The following is a 12,561-nucleotide window of genomic DNA, read 5'->3' as shown; positions in this document are numbered from 1 at the left end:
AAATGCTCTGGATGGTCAAACTATTTTTAAATCAATTGTACCTGCCTCTCAAATCACTGACAAGTTGTACTTATGACATCAGCATGCTTACTTGACCTAATTTGTATGCATCAACAGCTAACCTGGTGACAAAGCAGACCTGGACAGGTTATACAATGTGTAGACCCTACAAATGTACCTCAGTAAGTGATTGGCTCAGATCATGAACCAAATGTTACTGTGATGTGTAAATTAAGCTAGAGGCTGTTTCTTCTCTTAATCATACTTGCAGGGAAGCTGGCCAACTACATCACATTAGTCATCTAACAGCCTCTGATCCAAAGACACGCAAACCGGGTCAACGCCCTGCTCAAGGGCACATCGACAGATCTCCACAATGTCAAAAACGTGGTCCAACACTGTTCCAAGAGCAGCCCCTCAACCATCAGATTCCATCCAGAGAATAAATAGAATTCCATTCCCTGCACCACAAACATCCAGGACAATACAACAGCAAGGCCAATGTTTGAGTGCATGTATGGCACCATGTCCATCTTGGTGCATTTGAATGAGTGTACAAATGCCTGCATGGCATCAGCCTCAACTATATCAACACAGCCCCTCAGTGTATAAGTATTTACCTTTTATATATAATTTAGATCTGTCATTCTATCCTTCGCCCAGCAACTCCACTCCCACTTGTCTCCAATTCCACATCACAGTTCCCTTAGCCCATCCCGCCTGTCTCTACTGGCAACCCTTCGGATTTCTATGCAGCATATCTTTCAACAATACAGTTTAACTCAGTCTAGAGTCTATTCAATTAGATATAATCTTTTACTATGAGCGTTAGTAATTGACGAGATCTCCAGTATTTCTAGGGTCCATTTCAGATCTATGTTATACATTTTCAGCCATTCCTGACAGGCTGCTTGAAGACAATACCAAAATAAATGGTCAATTCTGTATCCTCACAACAAAATCTGCAGAACTTTGTATGCCCCAAATATTCAGCGTTTTGTTGGCAAGAATTCTATACAATTTTAGCTGAAAAGCACAAGTCTTTTTAGCTAAAATTGAACAGGGCTCCGGGCAGCCGAGCGGAAATGGAGGAAAACTCGCCTTCCTGCGGACCTGGCATCCTTTCACTCCCTCTCTACATTTTCCTCTTCTGTCTCTGCTGCTAAAGCCACTTTCTACCACTCTAAATTCCAAGCATCTGCCTCTAACCCTAGGAAGCTCTTTGCCACCTTCTCCTCCCTCCTGAATCCTCCTCCCCCCCTCCTCCCTCTCTGCGGATGACTTTGTCAACCATTTTGAAAAGAAGGTCGACGACATCCGATCCTCGTTTGCTAAGTGAAACGACACAGCTGGTCCTGCTCACACTGCCCTACCCTGTGCTTTGACCTCTTTCTCCCCTCTCTCTCCAGATGAAATCTTGCGTCTTGTGACGGCCGGCCGCCCAACAACCTGCCCACTTGACCCTATCCTCTCTTCTCCGGACCATTTCCGGAGACCTTCTCCCCTACCTCACCTCGCTCATCAACTCATCCTTGACCGCTGGCTACGTCCCTTCCGTCTTCAAGAGAGCGAGAGTTGCACCCCTTCTGAAAAAACCTACACTTGACCCCTCCGATGTCAACTACAGACCAGTATCCTTTCTTTTCTCTCCAAAACTCTTGAACGTGCTGTCCTTGGCCAGCTCTCCTGCTATCTCTCTCAGAATGACCTTTTTGATCCTAATCAGTCAGGTTTCAAGACTGGGCATTCAACTGAGACTGCTCTTCTCTGTGTCACGGAGGCTCTCCGCACTGCTAAAGCTAACTAATTCTCCTCTGCTCTCATCCTTCTAGACCTATCGGCTGCCTTTGATACTGTGAACCATCAGATCCTCCTCTCCACCCTCTCCGAGCTGGGCATCTCCGGCTCGGCCCACGCTTGGATTGCGTCCTACCTGACAGGTCGCTCCTACCAGGTGGCATGGCGAGAATCTGTCTGCACCACGTGCTCTCACCACTGGTGTCCCCCAGGGCTCTGTTCTAGGCCCTCTCCTATTCTCGCTTTAAACCAAGTCACTTGGCTCTGTCATATCCTCACATGGTCTCTCCTATCATTGCTATGCAGACGACACACAATCTTCTCCTTTCCCCCTTCTGATAACCAGGTGGCGAATCGCATCTCTGCATGTCTGACAGACATATCAGTGTGGATGACGGATCACCACCTCAAGCTGAACCTCGGCTAGACGGCGCTGCTCTTCCTCCCGGGGAAGGACTGCCCGTTCCATGATCTCGCCATCACGGTTGACAACTCCCTTGTGTCCTCCTCCCAGAGTGCTAAGAACCTTGGCGTGACCCTGGACAACACCCTGTCGTTCTCCACTAACATCAAGGCGGTGACCCGATCCTGTAGGTTCATGCTCTACAACATTCGCAGAGTACGACCCTGCCTCACACAGGAAGCGGCGCAGGTCCTAATCCAGGCACTTGTCATCTCCCGTCTGGATTACTGCAACTCGCTGTTGGCTGGGCTCCCTGCCTGTGCCATTAAACCCCTACAACTCATCCAGAACGCCGCAGCCCGTCTGGTGTTCAACCTTCCCAAGTTCTCTCACGTCACCCCGCTCCTCCGCTCTCTCCACTGGCTTCCAGTTGAAGCTCGCATCCGCTACAAGACCATGGTGCTTGCCTACGGAGCTGTGAGGGGAACGGCACCTCCGGACCTTCAGGCTCTGATCAAGCCCTACACACAAACAAGGGCACTGCGTTCATCCACCTCTGGCCTGCTCGCCTCCCTACCTCTGAGGAAGCACAGTTCCCACTCAGCCCAGTCAAAACTGTTCGCTGTTCTGGCACCCCAATGGTGGAACAAGCTCCCCCACGACGCCAGGACAGCGGAGTCAATCACCTCCTTCCTGAGACACCTGAAACCACACCTCTTTAAGGAATACCTGGGATAGGATAAAGTAATCCTTCTAACCCCCCCCTTAAAACCTGTCTGGGCTAGGGGGCAGTATTGAGAATTTTGGAAAAAATATGTTCCCATTTTTAACTGCCTCCTACACCAACTCAGAAGCTAGAATATGCATATTATTGTTCAGGTTTGGATAGAAAACACTCTGAATTTTCTAAAACTGTTTGAATGGTGTCTGTGAGTATAACAGAACTCCTATGGCAGGCAAAAACCTGACAAGGTTTCAAGCAGGAAGTACCCTGTCTGACAAGGAGTCTTGCGTCTTACATCTTTTTATTGAAAAGTAAGGATCTTAGCTGTAACGTGACAATTCCCAGGGCTCCGATAGGCTCTCAGAGCCCGGGAAATAACTGAAGGTTTACGAGGGAGTCTCAGGCTGAAACACATTATCACCTTTTGTAAGTGGCTGCTCCGAGGACCTTTGAATGAGGCGCGTGCATGAGTCGCTCCTGAGGAGAAATTTTATTCGGCTGTTTAGGCTCAATGCATACTCCCGGTCGGAATATTATCACTTATCTTCGAGATAACTGGCATAAAAATTGGTTTTAAACAGCGGTTGACATGCTTCGAAGTACGGTAATGGAATATTTAGACATTTTTGACACGCCAATGCGCCATGCGCGGGACCGTGAAGAAGCATTCTGATAGTGTCTAGAACTCACGAACAAAACGTCGCTGTTTGGATATAACGATGGATTATTTGGGACCAAACCAACATTTGTTATTGAAGTAGAAGTCCTGGCAGTGTATTCTGATGAAGAACAAGCAAGGTAAGAACATTTTTCTTATAGGAAATGTGATTTTGGTGGAGGCTGACCTGGGTGGGTATCTAAATAGCTAGCCCTGTAATGCCGGGCTATGTACTTAGATTATTGCAAAATGTGCTTCATCCGAAAAGCTATTTTAAAATCGGACATATCGAGTGCATAGAGGAGTAATGTATCTATAATTCTTAAAATAATTGTTATGCTTTTTGTGAACGTTTATCGTGAGTAATTTAGCAAACTGTTAGTAAATTCCCCGGAAGTTTGCGGGGGTTATGCTTTTTCTGAACGTCACATGCTAATGCAAAAAGCTGTTTTTTGATATAAATATGAACTTGATTGAACAGACATGCATGTATTGTATAACACAATGTCCTAGGTGTGTCATCTGATGAAGATCATCAAAGGTTAGTGCTGCATTTAGCTGTGGTTTGGGTTTATGTGACATGATATGCTAGCTTGAAAAATGGGTGTCTGATTATTTCTGGCTGGGTACTCTGCTGACATAATCTAATGTTTTGCTTTCGTTGTAAAGCCTTTTTGAAATCGGACAGTGGGGTTAGATTAACGAGATTCTTGTCTTTAAATAGCTGTAAAATAGTCATATGTTTGAGAAATTGAAGTAATAGTATTTCTAACGATTCAAAAATCGCGCCACTGGAATTTCAGTAGCTGTTACGTAGGTGGGACGAAATCGTCCCACATACCCGAGAGAGGTTAATAGATTTAGATGCACTATTGTAAAGTGGTTGTTCCACTGGATATCATAAGGTGAATGCACCAATTTGTAAGTCGCTCTGGATGAGAGCGTCTGCTAAATGACTTAAATGTAAATGTTGAATCAACTCGTACACCCTGTACCATGGAATCGGTAAATCAAAAATTTCTTCCCAACAATTTTGCAATCTGTATGGCACAGATGTCAACATCCTGGTCCTCAAATGAAACTGTTATAACATTCCTATTTAAGCTATTTTTTTCCCTCTGCAGGTTTTGGTCCTTTATATTGGGCAGACAGACCAGTTCCCTACCTCTTCCTGCCTCCATTGTTGGGGTAATGTAATCAATTGGTTATAATCTTGGATTGAGCAGACCTTTCCAAATAATTCTGATAACTCCATGAAAGACAATTCTACCATTCCAATTGACAATATCATTTAAAAACAAATACACTTTTCAAACTTTTTTCCCATAAATATAGGTCTTTTATAAACCATCACATTTGAGTAGAGCCGTAATATTTGTTCTATCCTTTCAGGGGGATGAAATTGAAATTGTAGTCAGTTCTGCAATGCTTGTTTGAAAAAAAGAAATACTTTGAAAAAAGTATCATTTGCAATTAATCAAAATGAGACATGGAAATCTGTACACAGGCCAAAAAGTCTATTTTAGTCAATGGATTAGCTTTTTTTAGTAATCTACTTGAGGATTATTTAGGGTTCAAGTAGAACTTTTGAATAAGTGAAGCTTTTAGAGAGAAGTTTAGTGCTTTTATATTTAATAATCGCAACACACCCAATTCATATTCATTATATAGCGAGCTAGGCCTGCATACCACCCTGCATTTTACTGCTGCTTTGCTTCTTAAACTAAGCAGGATTGGTCCTGGTCAGTCCCTGGATGGGAGAACAGATGCTTCTCGAAGTGGTGTTGGAAGGCCAGTAGGAGGCACCCTTCTGTCTTGTCTAAAAAATATCCCATTGACCCAGGGCAGTAGGGTGCCGTCTTTTGGATGGGATGTTAAATGGCTGTCCTGACTCTCTGTGATCACTAAAGATCCCATGGCACTGATCGCAAGAGTAGGGGTGTTAACCCCAGTGTCCTGGCTAAATTCCCAAATTGTCCTTCTTACCATCATGGCCACCTAGTCATCGCCGGTGTACAATTAGCTACTTCATCTCCCCTCCTCTCCCCTGTAACTAATCCCCAGGTTGTTGCTGTAAATGAGAATGTGTTCTCAGTCAACTTACCTGGTTAAATAAAAATAAACACATTAATAAATATAGATAGGCACACTGTATCTTGTCTGGTTTAGCGTCCCAAATTAAGATAAATATTTTTTGCTCATATGAATTGAAAAACAAATCATCAGGAGTAGGCAGCGCCATATGAAAGTGAGTAAACTGTGATATGACTAAGGAGTTAATCAGGGCAAATTTGATATAAATAGACAGGAATTTACCTCTCCATGGTTGCAGGATCTTGTCTGTTTTCTATTGAAATTAATTTTGTAGGGCTCATGTAATATTTTTTATATGAATACCAAGTATGTCTACTTCACCATCAGTCAATTTTAAAGATAAACTGCATATTAATGTAAAAGTTGTATTTTTTAAAGATCCAATACCTAACATTGTACACAGGTTTTAGTCCAGAGAGTCCAGAAAATGTGTCTAGACCTTCAATGAGACATTGTAGGGATCTAGCTTGCGGACTTAATAAAAACTTGAGTCATCGGCATACATGGACACCTTTGTTTTTAAACCTTGGATTTCTAATCCTCTAATGTTGTTATTTGATCTGATTTTAGTAGCTAGCATTTCGATGGCCATAACGAATAGATATGGTGACAGCGGACACCCTTGTTTAAGTCCTCTTGATGATTCAAAACTCTCTGAAAAGTAGCCGCAATTTACTATTTTACACCTATACAGTACTTTTACCCATTTTAAAAGAGAATCACCAAAATTGTAAAATTCCAGGCATTTTATGAACAAATTTGTAGTCCGTAATTTCCTGTAGACCCTGCCACATACGTCTCGTGTCTTGGCCGTTGAATTACAACTCCATTTTCTCCCTATACCGACATTCTGCTTGTTTGATTGCCTTGCGGAGGGAATAACTACACTGTTTATATTCAGCTATATTCCCCGACCTCTTTCCATGGTTGAATGCGGTGGTTCGCGCATTCAGTTTTGCCCGAGTTTTGCGATATATAAGTCAGGTGAACAAAAGGACATGAGTTACTGTATGTTGATATTGTTACACCATGAGTCATTAATCATGAGGCATAAACCCCCAGCCTTCCACTTACCAGAGAGATGTTTGTTTCTGTCGGCGCGACGCATGAAGAAACCCGATGGTTGTATCGACTTTGATAACATATCCCGAGTGAGCCATGTTTCCGTGAATCAGAGAATGTTACAATCTCTGTCTCTCTGGAAGGCAACTCGTGCCCTAATGTTGGACACAAATAACTGCATAATTTCCTAAGGACTTGAAGCGAGGCGACCATCTCTGTCTGCGCCATCTTGAGATCATTTAGCTTCCTCACAGATTACTTTCATTTGGTAATAGATTATATTAGTTGGTTCTTGAATAAGTTCCTCTCTTGTTGTTCCTCTAAATCTTGTTTTTCCTCTAAATTATTTTGTATCTCTGTAGTTTCGTTTTTATTGCTATCTACCTGTACTATTAGTGAATGTATTTCCCTTGTTAGTCTTCTCTTTAGCCAGAAACTGCTTTTCATTGTTGTTGAAAATTGAATTGAATGACCTCTGAAGGTACATTTAAAGGTATCCCAAACAATAAGGGGATTTACTGTACCTCTATTGTACTGGAAAAATTGTTAAATTGTCTTAGTTAAAAATCGATTTTCCTCCAGTGGACTTTGATTAAATACACAATATCCCCATCCACGTGGAAATTCTACAAGAGTTGTGAAAGCCAATTAGATGATCCAATCGCATTCTGTCTCTTATTGCCCATTGGTTTTATTGGGGATGAGTACAGCAGTACCACAACGACAGTCCCACAGGACATATTGATGGTATAATAGAAATATAAATGCACTATGCGGATCACGCTGCCATTTCCTGGTTGCTGAAATTCTGGTTCACATAATTTCGACAAAAGTAGTGTTGCATCATTATACCATCTAAACTGCAAAATATATTTTCAGACCAAAAGTACTATTTTCAGCTGTTCGACAATAACGTACCTCAGTAGAAATAGCGCTCTACAGATCTACCACTTAGACTTGATTCAATGGACAGATCAATGTTGGTGCGTCGCCGAAATGTGTGGGACAGTGCCAGAGATACATTGAGATGGGGAAACTCCACTGGCATCATATTAACGCCCATTTTGTATGTTGCCCATATGTTGTCAATGGGCTGCGCAGTGCATTCTGGGGCCAATTGGGCACTAGCTCAAAAAACCCAACTTTAGCATGAATTCTGGGAAGTACAAAATTGCAACTAAGCCGAGATGTTTGATATTATCGTATTGCTTTGGAATAGTGGCATTATGTATGCGAGGAAAATAGGCAGGTTTCTCGACTTTGAGAAGGCATTGCATGATGATTAGCTTAGCAACCGTGTGACGCATTATGACCCATAAATTCTGTGGGCGTTATACATTTCTCCATTCATTAGCCAATTGAAGCTCTCCTATTGTTCTCTAAAATCTGACAAGCAAAAGCAGCCTTAGAAATAGCCTCAAGCTTAATGTCCACGTCACGGTATTGTTTGGCTCATGATCTGAGCCAATCACTTAATGATCAGGGTTTGTAGGGTCTACACATTGTAAGGTTAACGGTCCAGGTCTGCTTTGTGTACACATTAGGTCAAGTAAGCCTGCTGATGTCATAAGTACTACCTGTCAGTGATTTGAGAGGCAGGTACAATTGTTTAAAAATAGTTTGCCCGGCCAGAGCACAATGAATATTTTACAACTGCATAAAGGTGGGCACACAATACAGACAGCAAGACAAAAGCACGTTAGTGCCAGGTACAAATGAGTCCGGTGAAAGGCAAGAATAAAGGACACATGTTCAGAAATATTGGTGTGACATTTAGTAACATACAAGAGGCAACCAGTCTCGTCTTTGACACTTCATTTAATTCAGACCAACCACAGTTCAGAAATGCTTCCACACAAAATACACAGGTTCCCAATGGTCATTGAAGTTGATTTGGCAGAAAACAGCACAACCTGATGAAGATATCCCAGAAGCCTTGTACATCTTCAGGTTCCACAGGAAGAACTCCTGCAAGGCATATTGTCAGCACCAGCATTCTAGTTCCCAGTCATGTGTGCATGCACATATATACACACACAAACTCACATTCAGTCACAGGTGTAAGCCACATCCAGTACTTATAAGTTCCACACAGGGGTCGCCGAACACGGAGTTGGATACTTGACGATACACTGGCGCTCTCCATCACACCTGTGTGTCAACAGGTAGAGGTTAACACCACGCCAATGAGTGCCTACAGGTAAATGCACACTAAAGGTTTCACTACCTTTCTGACATTGTGCTGGTGGTGGATTGGTTGATGCAGTTGGTGTTTGAGTTGTTTGTGTGGGCGCCCAATGGAACACACATCGTGTTGACGACGACCATAGTTGGCACGCTGAATATGGTATCTCACCCCGATCTGAGGAAGAGAAAGAAGAAAAGGATGGCCAAATCTGGGTGTTTGTGTGGGCTAGTGACTAATATACATCACCACATGATTATACCGTACGGTAGTGCTAACCAGCTTACCAATAGTAGTTGGGAATCAGAGCCTTCACATATGATGCTGCTTACTGCAAGGACAACACGGAGTTACACCACACTGGCCAGACAAATTAAGACATACATTAGCCTGGTGAAGTGGTTAGGGATGGCACTAACAGGGAATGTTGATTCAGGCTCATTTCTTTAAAGTCATTATAAATGTGTTAGCGTGAACTAAAGTATAAACAGTTTGAGACGCGTCATCTTCCAACGTTCCCTTGTAGTTCCACTTCCTTATGAGCAGTCCTCAAAAATGCTAACATTTTAAGTAAACTGGCTGGCTAGCTCTAAGCTGGTTAAAAATAAAGTCGAACCCACTACACCACAATCTGTATACCTTACAATCTTGGGGAGTAGCGCTAGGTAGCAAGCTTCAGCCACGTCCCTGCGATGTTCTTGCTTGCTAATTGGGCTAGATATGTACATATAACAAAGGAGCAGCAGCATATGTCAAAAAAAGTAACTTTAAAAAAAAAGCAATGCAGATAGTCAGGGTAGTCATTCAGCAGTTTTATGGCTTGGGGAATAGAGCCGTTCAGGGTCCGGTTTGGTTCCAGACTTGGTGCATCCGTAACCATTTGTCATGGAGTAACAGGACAGTATGACTTGAGCATTGACAATGTAGGGGCCTTCCGACACACTGGTGTCGAGGTCCTGATTGCAGGAGCGCGGCCTCAGTGATGTACTGGGCCGTAACGCACTACTCTGTAGCACTTTGCGGACAGATGCCATACCTAGTGGTGATGCAGCCGTCAAAAAGCTCTCAAAGGATGCAGCTGTAGATTTGAGGAGTCGGAGGGCTGATAACAAATCTTTTTAGCCTCCTGTAGGGAGGGGCTTGGCCCTCTGTTTCCTGTAGTCCACAAGCAGTGCCTATAGTCCATCTTGGCACCACACTGCTGTTCTCCGACATCCCTACGCTAAATAAAGTTGTTGCCGGCTACATTGTTTCCATAACCAAAGGTTGTGTGCCAGCTAGTGTTAGTTAGAAGGTGAGGTGGTTTACACTTGGAGAAACAAATGCATGTATGAAACATGTTGTGGCCATGAGGCAGCATTTAATAAAACAAAGTTAGCAAGCTGGTACTGTAGGGGAACCAACCCATTCTATTCCTTTTCTAGCAATCAGCAGAGTGCACTCTTTTACAAAAGAGTAAAATGGGTAGGAGTATTAAACAATATCCCAACATGCCAGTCATACCGATAGTATGTGGAATTAAATTATGGCTATTGGTGCCCACCACTAACTATTATTAGCACACATTCAGAGACTGACTTGTTTCGGGCTGTTGGACACAGGAGTATTTGGTGTCCAGGTACTTGTAAGTCCCGACACAGGGGTCTCCAAAAACCAAATTGGATGCCGGGACAATACACTGGCTCTTCCCACCGCACCTGTTTGTGTCAAAGACAGGTAGAGGTCATGAGTTCCCACAGGTAAACTACAGGTTCTTGCAGCTGGTGGTTGTTAACACCACAGCCAAGGAGTTCCTACAGGTAAACACCACAGGTTCTAGTACCTTTCTGCCATCTTGCTGGTGGTGGATTGGCTGAGGCAGTTGGTGTCGGTGAGTTGGTTATCGGGGCGCCCAATGGAACACACATCGTGTTTACGACGACCATAGTTGGCACGCTTGATTTGAATCTTACCTCCATCTGAGGGAGATGGGGGGGGGGGGAAGAGAGACAAAGAAAAGGAGAAAGGTGAGGGATGAAGGAGAGCGAAGACTGGTGTGGGCCAGTGATGCTAATCTACAGTAGAAAATATCATAGGTGACTATACAGTAGTGTGACTAGCTTACCACATTGCAGTAAAGCATCAGAGCCTTCACACGTGATGCTGATTGCTGCCAGGACAAATAAACAGGAATTACACACCACTCACATTAGCTTGGTTAAGTAGTATCATCATTACTACATACAGTACCTCCATCTGTTAGTGTACAGCAAGCTGCAGCAGCACTGAAACACATCACACAGCTAGTTCAGCAACATTCCACATCATATGCACTTGGACCATGAAGCTAGAATTTAGCATTTGACTCTATACTCCAGCATTTGAGTTATACTAAGTGTACTGTAGTCATCAAGTTAAGAATTTGGTCTCTTATTCCATGCAATGTGACAGTTTGTTAGACAAATTTGTTTTTAAAATAGACATGTAATGTCCCGCAAGTCATATATGATATGTACTTCCATTACTCTCAAATAAACATTTGGTCATTATATTTAAATTCTAATCTGCATCATATACAGATGTGATACTCACCGTCCACCGTCTGAACATGTGCATGATGCCGGGTACAGGAGTGGTAGTAACAGAGAAAATGCAACTGATGCTAATTAGACCCAATACACCTGGTATTTATGTTATGTGACATGTCTTAATTAACCCAGGTGTATCTATTTGTCTCCAGGTGCACCTCATTGCAATTAGGGGCCGGTGTTTGCTGGTCTATACCTGGCTATTTGTTCAGTCTCATGGAGTTAATAGAGGACTCTGGATGGATAAAAATACATTTTGGCATTTACATTACCATTGAGGGCGGAACATTTTAAAGTAGCCATCTAGGTGGGGCTTCTTCGTTAAGGAAGAATCACACGGGCTACGTTCAGTCGCAAAACCTTCGAGCATTGCAGATTTCCATGTCATGAATAGAGACAACGTATTTCCTTATTCTAAATGTCGAGAGACATATTTGTTCAACATAGCATATTTTTATCTGAACCTTCCAAAACGTTGCATCCTGCTGAACGCACCCTATTATTCAATCGGGTTTATCAGGAGGGATCAGCCAATTAATTATACTCTTGAGCAAACATTGCATAACTGTAGTGGCAGTAAATTGCCAGCTTTGCCTTCAAATAGTACCTTTTCAAACAACACACTCTGTGGTGGTGTGCAGCCTTTTAGATTATTTGCCAAGTCATAGAAATTATAGAAGAAAATGGACTACTTTAATAAAATGAATATTGCCTCTATTGTCTCAAATGTAATTATATTTGTTATTTGATTGATGTCCGAGCACTCACGAACGCCATAATATGACACATATAAAGATGATATCCTGTGTCCATCATTCTCTATGTTCAGATCCCCATGATGTGTTGTTCTGGTCGCTATGTGTCCTCTTCCTCTCAACTTTCCATTCTCAGGGCTGCTGGACAGGTGCCTTGCCCTTCAACGTGCGAGCCCTTCGGGTGTTAAACGTATCAGGATTCTGCTGGTCCCAGTGATTTTGTGCATTTATATGTTCCCAGTTGCCACTCCTGTGAAGGGAGACCACTGAGCTTGAAGGCAGTTTGGTGACCACAGAACCCACAGTACAGGTACTA

The 12,561-nt window shown here is 43.0% G+C and overlaps 1 pseudogene; it reads right to left on the bottom strand.

Moving 5' to 3' along the window:
- Nucleotides 1-8,536: 8,536 nt before the first annotated feature.
- LOC115188487 (L-rhamnose-binding lectin CSL3-like) lies at nt 8,537-11,187 on the bottom strand (annotated as a pseudogene).
- Between the last annotated feature and the right edge of the window lie 1,374 nt (nt 11,188-12,561).

The sequence above is a fragment of the Salmo trutta genome, unplaced genomic scaffold (genome assembly GCF_901001165.1).
Source record: "Salmo trutta unplaced genomic scaffold, fSalTru1.1, whole genome shotgun sequence".
NCBI lineage: Eukaryota > Metazoa > Chordata > Actinopteri > Salmoniformes > Salmonidae > Salmo > Salmo trutta.
This window is presented reverse-complemented; position numbering and strand designations above follow the sequence as displayed.